Below are 7,648 nucleotides of genomic sequence, written 5' to 3' on the forward strand. Positions count from 1 at the left end.
GCTGTCTGCATGTACTGTACACATCTCTGGTGCCTGCTCCCTGCGCCACGGCCCGGAACGACCCGGAACGACAGTCCCTGCCATTCGACTGACTTAGATTATATACAAGCACATCTCACAGCATATTTTATTATTGTAAATACACCGAGTGCACAAAACATTAAGAACACCTTCCTAATATTGAGTTGCCCATTGGGGAGTTGCAGCGATGAGCCAAGGTCATAATTAGGAGAGAAAAAATACACTTGTGGCCATACCACCCTGAACACGCCTGATCTCATCTGATCTCAATAGCTAAACAGGGTCGGGCCTGGTTAGTACTTGGATGGGAGACCTCCTGGGAATACCAGGTGCTGTAAATTCGATTAGGATTTAACAAGTGACATCAATAAGTGAACCCTGGATTCACCTGGTCAGTCGGTCATGGAAAGAGCAGGTTGTGTATATTAAAGAGCAGGTTTTCAATTGAGTGGCGCAGTGGTCTAAGGCACTGCATCGCAGTGCTAGCTGTGCCACTAGAGATCCTGGTTCGAATCCAGGCTCTGTCGTAGCCGGCCGCGACCGGGAGACCCATGGGACGGCGCATAATTGGTCCAGGGTAGGGAGGGAGTGGCCGGCAGGGATGTAGCTCAGTTGGTAGAGCAAACGCCAGGGTTGTGGGTTCGATTCCCACGGGGGGCCAGTATGAAAAAATAAAATAAAATAAAATAATGAATGCACTCACTAACTGTAAGTCGCTCTGGATAAGAGCGTCTGCTAAATGACATAAATGTAAATGTAATTCATAACATATGGTTTAAATATTACAGTGAATGTATTTTTTAACTGCATAATTTCCAGGATGGTCCTTAATGCTTGCAAGATTACATACAAAAGCTACTTTATTGTCGGTTTAAGAATCTCTCAAGTCTCCCTTTGTCAATGGAGTAATGTACTGTATGTGTCAATCAATTTTTTTGGTGATTCAACCACCTGTGTACACGTTGGGCGGATTGATTCAGTGCCGACTGTTTGCTGGACTCACTCCCAGCTGACTAGAGGCCGTGGCCGTGTCAGCAGCTCCTCTAGGTGGGCCGTGGCTCTCTTCTGTGAAGCTCTGTCAACGGCTTCGCACTTCAGTGTATAGTGCAGACACAGCAAACCCCATGGTTTGGCAGAAATGAAGTCAAACCGTCCAGACTTTCACCCCGGACGACCCTAGGCTACTTCTGAACCCGGGGTTCAGCGGGTTTTGCATATTAAATTCATCCTCTTCTTTGTGCATTGAGTTCTTTTGAATATGTGATAATGCTTTTTATTGATGCAGACTAGTTCTGAAAGTGTTTTAGTGCCCTGAGGACCCTCAGAGATCTTCCTAGACATTTATTTTTCTCCCTTTCAAGCTTCAAAACACCTGTCAAGTTTGATCTCATAGTGGCTATTCTGCTTTGCCATTTTTCTTCCCAAGGCCCGATGCACTTGAACCACCACCAAGATCTAATGGTGTGGATGGGGATTGTTAAATTGATTTTTTAAAATTGATTTTTCCTCTGAATTTCCCCAGTTTGGTTGCTTTTAGGATTTGAGTGAGCGCAGTACATTTATTTTAGCCATGTTGCTTGCTTGTTAAACTACATATTCAGTGTCCGTTTGTTTGTATCTCAGGAATGAATTCCTTCATGCTCACCATATTTATGTTTTAGGTGTCCATACAGATGTATGAACAACTATATACAGCACATAAAAAACAATGTGCATCTTTGCATATCCTTTCCATATCCTTTCCATATCCTTTCCATATTTTCACTGACATGAATGCCAGTTATTGAAACCCAGTAATACATCTGTATGACTTTCGCGAGAGATTGGGAAGGACCTTAGAACGAGAGATTGGGAAGGCCCTTAGAACCAGAGGTTGGGAAGGACCTTAGAACCAGAGGTTGGGAAGGCCCTTAGAACCAGAGGTTGGGAAGGCCCTTAGAACCAGAGGTTGGGAAGGCCATTAGAACGAGAGGTTGGGAAGGCCCTTAGAACGAGAGATTGGGAAGGACCTTAGAACGAGAGATTGGGAAGGCCCTTAGAACCAGAGGTTGGGAAGGCCCTTAGAACGAGAGATTGGGAAGGCCCTTAGAACCAGAGGTTGGGAAGGACCTTAGAACCAGAGGTTGGGAAGGCCATTAGAACCAGAGGTTGGGAAGGCCCTTAGAACCAGAGGTTGGGAAGGCCATTAGAACGAGAGGTTGGGAAGGCCCTTAGAACGAGAGATTGGGAAGGACCTTAGAACCAGAGGTTGGGAAGGCCCTTAGAACCAGAGGTTGGGAAGAACCTTAGAACGAGAGGTTGGGAAGGCCCTTAGAACGAGAGATTGGGAAGGACCTTAGAACCAGAGGTTGGGAAGGCCATTAGAACCAGAGGTTGGGAAGGCCCTTAGAACCAGAGGTTGGGAAGGCCATTAGAACGAGAGGTTGGGAATGCTCAGCTGTGGATGACTCTCCTGTTCTCCTAGGTATTATTTACTGTATCACAACCACTCCAAAGAGGATCCCTCCCGTTTTTTTTTTCAGGCTCTCATAGCATTTACCATATAGTAGCTCAGCCAAGTGGTTATGTGTCATTTACCATATAGTAGCTCAGCCAAGTGGTTATGTGTCATTTACCATATAGTAACTCAGCCAAGTGGTTATGTGTCATTTACCATATAGTAACTCAGCCAAGTGGTTATGTGCCATTTACCATATAGTAGCTCAGCCCAGTGCATACCAAGGTCAGAACTAATGATGTTTCAGCATAATCCAACCATCCCTACACTCCCCTGTCTGCCACCCTACTTTCTCACTTGGCTTTGTTGACTGGGAGCCGATTTGTGGATAAAAATTGTTGTTTTTAAGGAGACATCCTGTTCTCCAAAGACTAACTACAGCTTGGTACCGAGGAGTTTACAAAACACACCGCAGCTGTGACATGAAAGGAGTCTCTTTGAATATGAAGCCTTGAGGCTTCGCAGGTGTCTTCATTAAGCACTTATTAGGACACTTATTTCGACAGCCAAGTAAGCACTTACCATGTGGTGTCGTCTGGTGGTGAGTAAATGTGAAGTCTGCTACAGGTGTAGAAACATTCCAGCTGATCTCATGTTTCTCCACTCTTTTCCGTTCGTGTTAGTTTCATTTGCTTAGTGACGCTTTTACAATGTCACCGAGCACTTGGCAAAACTCCCTAGTCTAAATCACATAGAAAAGCAAGCCTAGGGCACTAGTGATGTTGACTAAGAAGGGATATGAATAACCCATTTGTGGAATTGAACTCATTATGGGTGCGATGGGAGGATGTCTGCCATTTCCCTCTGGTCAGGTGAGGATACTAATATTTTAGCATGAAGTTAGACTGAGAGGTTCTGACACATGCTAGCAACTCTCCACTGACTAGACATCAGGATTAGGAACAGATCAGGAAACATAAGGGGTGTACTGGGGAGTGCTTGAAAGTGGTTACCCTCTCTAGTCTCATAAACCCACCAATCCCGGACCCAGCTGAGCATCCGCCAATGATCCAACAGACCAGAGAGTAGAGCATCTGGAATCGGAATACCAGTTTCCTGTTTCACTGCCAGCTCCTCTGTTGTTAAGATCTCTCGTGTGGTCAAATGACAGGAACTGTAAGGTCATGGAGATGCCCTGGCGGAAAGAACGCTTTAGAAAGTCATCTATAAAAAGCAAAAGCGTGTGGCTGGACGTTCACCGCCATATCAGGAAGCAATGAGGACATGAGCATCTCTCTCTCTGTAGATGTGACACAAAGTAGTCCTCTGTAGCTCAGCTGGTAGAGCACGGCGCTTGTAACGCCAAGGTAGTGGGTTTGATCCCCGGGACCACCCATACACAAAAAAATGTATGCACGCATGACTGTAAGTCGCTTTGGATAAAAGCGTCTGCTAAATGGCATATTATTATTATTATTAAGTACAGTTTCTTTGTATCTGGGAAGGCCCTTAGTTTAGGCCCAGCCAGAAGAAGTTTAGGCCCAGCCAGAAGAAGTTTAGGCCCAGCCAGAAGAAGTTTAGGCCCAGCCAGAAGAAGTTTAGGCCCAGCCAGAAGAAGTTTAGGCCCAGCCAGAAGAAGTTTAGGCCCAGCCAGAAGAAGTTTAGGCCCAGCCAGAAGAAGTTTAGGCCCAGCCAGAAGAAGTTTAGGCCCAGCCAGAAGAAGTTTAGGCCCAGCCAGAAGAAGTTTAGGCCCAGCCAGAAGAAGTTTAGGCAGCGCTAGAAGAAGTCTTGGGAGGCCTTGGCATGTTTTCTGCATGTCCACCTCACAAACCTAAACGTAGAGTGGAACTGTACATTTATTCATCGTGTGGGCCGGCTTTATGATTTATGGTAGCTGGGAAAAGAGCAAGAGGACAGCTTGTTAATGGGAGCTTTACCAGAGGGGACTGAGGAAGCCTTTGTGCTGATGGAGAAACGTTGGCGATAGCTTGGAGAAATGTCTCGTCGGCCCCTCTCAACAGCTCTGCTGTGCTGTGTATTAGCATGGGCTAGGCTCAGCTCACCTACTATAGCATCTCTGAGGGCGAAGCGAATCAGAAGATCCTTGAAATGGCAGATTCCTGCTGTGGTAATAGAGACAGACAGGCAGTACCTGACCGTGATAATCCCCCTCTCGGGGGGATCTACTTCATACTGTAGTTGCTCCTCACCATGCATTCTGTATTCCTGTAGATCTGTACATCAGATCTGAATGTGGCTCACACCCTTTACTGAAAAATTGTTAAAGTAACTGTCCAATGTTTCCAGATTTCTATGAAATATGACCTATAATTAATTATAATATGAGTGAAATAGTTTTCCTTCCAAAGAATGGTTATTAAGTATGTTAAAAAACAACTTTTCTGTGTTGGAATGGTGTGGGCGTACCCCAACAACAGAATGGTGTGGGCGTACACTGGTCATAAAAAATATGAATGCGAATAGACAGCTGATTGGCCAGCTCATCCTCAGGAGGATGACACTGTTTTTTTCTCTCCAATTTATGCTGTGGCCCAAATTACGAATATAGGATGAGTCAACAAACTTATTTAGGTATGAGTTAACAGAATATTAACTTTTAAAAGTGACATTTTCACTGGACAGTTGCTTTAACTTTTAAATTGCTAATTGTATTGTGTCATCAAGTATAGAGAACGTCTTGTTCCAGGTAGTGTATTATTTCATTTTTTCACAACTTTCACAGAGGCTTCTGGCCTTGCATTCATTACACTAGTCTGAAATAGCAAAAACGTTTTTTCACCAAGGTAATGGACAAAAGCATTTACCGGTCTATTTTTGACCGTTGCAGCTAAGTCCTACCCGGCAGTGGACCAAGGACCTCGTAGTTATGAACTGCAGGATCTGGGTACATCAATATTAGCATAGCTATGTGGGCTATGGGAATGCATAATAAACATGAATAAGCCTTCAGTCATATTCAATCTACTCTCAGATTTAGGCCTGGATCTATAAAAGGATTACATATGTTATACAACCATAAACTGATGTTGAGCATTTGGAGGGGATTTATGAAACATGTCTAAAGGCATGTGCTCTCGGTGAATGGCCTGTTTCAGCACCAGTGTATTCGGTTACGACAGTGTTAGACAAAGGAGATGATTGTGGACTACAGGAAAAAGAAGAGGACCGAGTAAGCCCCCATTGTCATCGACGGGGCTGTAGTGGAGCAGGTTGAGAGCTTCAAGTTCCTTGGTGTCCACATCACCAACAAACTAACATGGTCCAAGACAGTCGTGAAGAGGGCACGACAAAACCTATTCCCCCTAAGGAGACTAAAAAGATTTGGCATGGGTCCTCAGATCAAAAGGTTCTACAGCTGCACCATCGAGAACATCCTAACTGGTTGCATCACTGCCTGGTATGGCAACTGCTCAGCCTCTGACCGCAAGGCACTACAGAGGGTAGTGCGTAAGGCCCAGTACATCACTTAAAACATTCTTTCTTAAAACTGCATTGTTGGTTAAGGGCTTGTAAGTAAGCATTTCACTGTAAGGTCTACACCTGTTTTATTCGGCGCATGTGACAAATCAAATTTGATTTGATTTGATTTACAGAAATATGTCTCAATGAGATGGACTCATTGGAAATATAAGTACAATGAGAGGGTATTAATTTATATCAAACCTATTTGTGTCTATTCATTGTGGTTTATAAATGCTTTGACGGTGTGATATGAAAATGTATTTTTATTTTATTTCTTACCCCCTTTTTCTCCCAATTCCGTGATATCCAATTGCGATCCAATTACGTTCTTGTCTCATCGCTGCAACTCCCCAACGGGCTCTGGAGAGGTGAAGGTCGAGTCATGCATCCTCCGAAACATGACCTGCCAAACCGCGCTTCTTAACCCGGAAGCCAGCTGCACCAATGTGTTGGAAGAAACACTTTTCAACTGACGACCGAAGTCAGCCTGCAGGTGCCCGGCCTGCCACAAGGAGTCACTAGAGCGCGATGAGCCAAGTAAAGCCCCTCCGGCCAAACCCTCCCCTAATCCGGACAACGCTGGGCCAATTGTGCGCCGCCCTATGGGACTCCCGGTCACAGCCGGTTGTGACACCCGGGTCTGTAGTGACGCCTCAAGCACTGCGATGCAGTGCCTTAGACCACTGCGCCACTCAGGAGTCTAAAATGTATTTTAATGTCAAATGATAATGTTAACACTAATTTGGTATTTGTCTTGTTCCTGTAAGCAGCTATGTGAAAGTCTCCCTTCAAACAGATTAACATGGATCATGTTGTGATACTTTTAAGTTTTACATTCCAAGAGTAATCTGAGAGTTGCTGATTGAAGTAATATGAATAATCAAGCATTTCAATTCATGCTTTCCCTCACGGCTCACATCCTACATGTTTCATGGCGGGAAAATGGATGTCAGGACATTGCACATTTCTCAGTTTAAATGTATGTACACTACCGGTCAAAAGTTTTAGACCACCTACTCATTCAAGGGTTTTTCTTTATTTTTACTATTTTCGTTAAAAACTATGAAATTACACATGGAATCATGTAGTAACCAAAAAGGTTTTAGGGTTAGGGTATATGTTATATTTGAGATTCTTCAAATAGCCACCCTGTCACGGTTTCGGCCGAGGCTGCCTCTCTTCCTTGTTCGGGCAGGCTTCGGCGTTCGTTGTCTCCGGAATACTAGCTGCCACCGTTGTATGTTTCATGTTCGTTTGCTTTTGTCTGTTTGTTGTGACACCTGTTCTCGTTTAGCGTAATTAGTGTCCTATAAGTTTCTCGTTGTGTTTGTCTAGTGTTGTGTGTGATTGATTTATTTCTGTCGTGTGTTGCTTGTATATTGCATTTTCGCTCGGTTGAGCTTCACTCCACTGCGTTGGAGCATTTACGCACATGTTTAGTGCGCCTTTATTTTTGTCGCCTTCGTGCGTAGTTTCGCCTTCGGGCAAGTGTGTTCGTATTTTCCTTGTTGGAAATAGTACTAAAGTCTTTTGGACTATACTTCGGTGTCCTGCGCTTGATTCCACCACTACACCCACCTACAGCACTCTTGACACACCCTTTGCCTTGATGACAGGTTTGCACATTCTTGTCATTCTCTCAACCAGCTTCACCTGGAATGCTTTTCCAACAGTCTTGAAGGAGTTCCCACATATGCTGAGCATTTG

General features: G+C 44.5%; 1 non-coding gene across 1 annotated transcript; it reads left to right on the forward strand.

Annotated features, from left to right (window-relative positions):
• Positions 1 to 243: 243 nt before the first annotated feature.
• Positions 244 to 362, forward strand: LOC121583736. Its single transcript, XR_006003593.1, has one exon. It is a non-coding gene; the product is annotated as a 5S ribosomal RNA (ribosomal RNA).
• The last annotated feature ends 7,286 nt before the right edge of the window (positions 363 to 7,648 follow it).

Source organism: Coregonus clupeaformis, unplaced genomic scaffold (assembly GCF_020615455.1).
Source record: "Coregonus clupeaformis isolate EN_2021a unplaced genomic scaffold, ASM2061545v1 scaf0699, whole genome shotgun sequence".
Taxonomy (NCBI): Eukaryota; Metazoa; Chordata; class Actinopteri; order Salmoniformes; family Salmonidae; genus Coregonus; species Coregonus clupeaformis.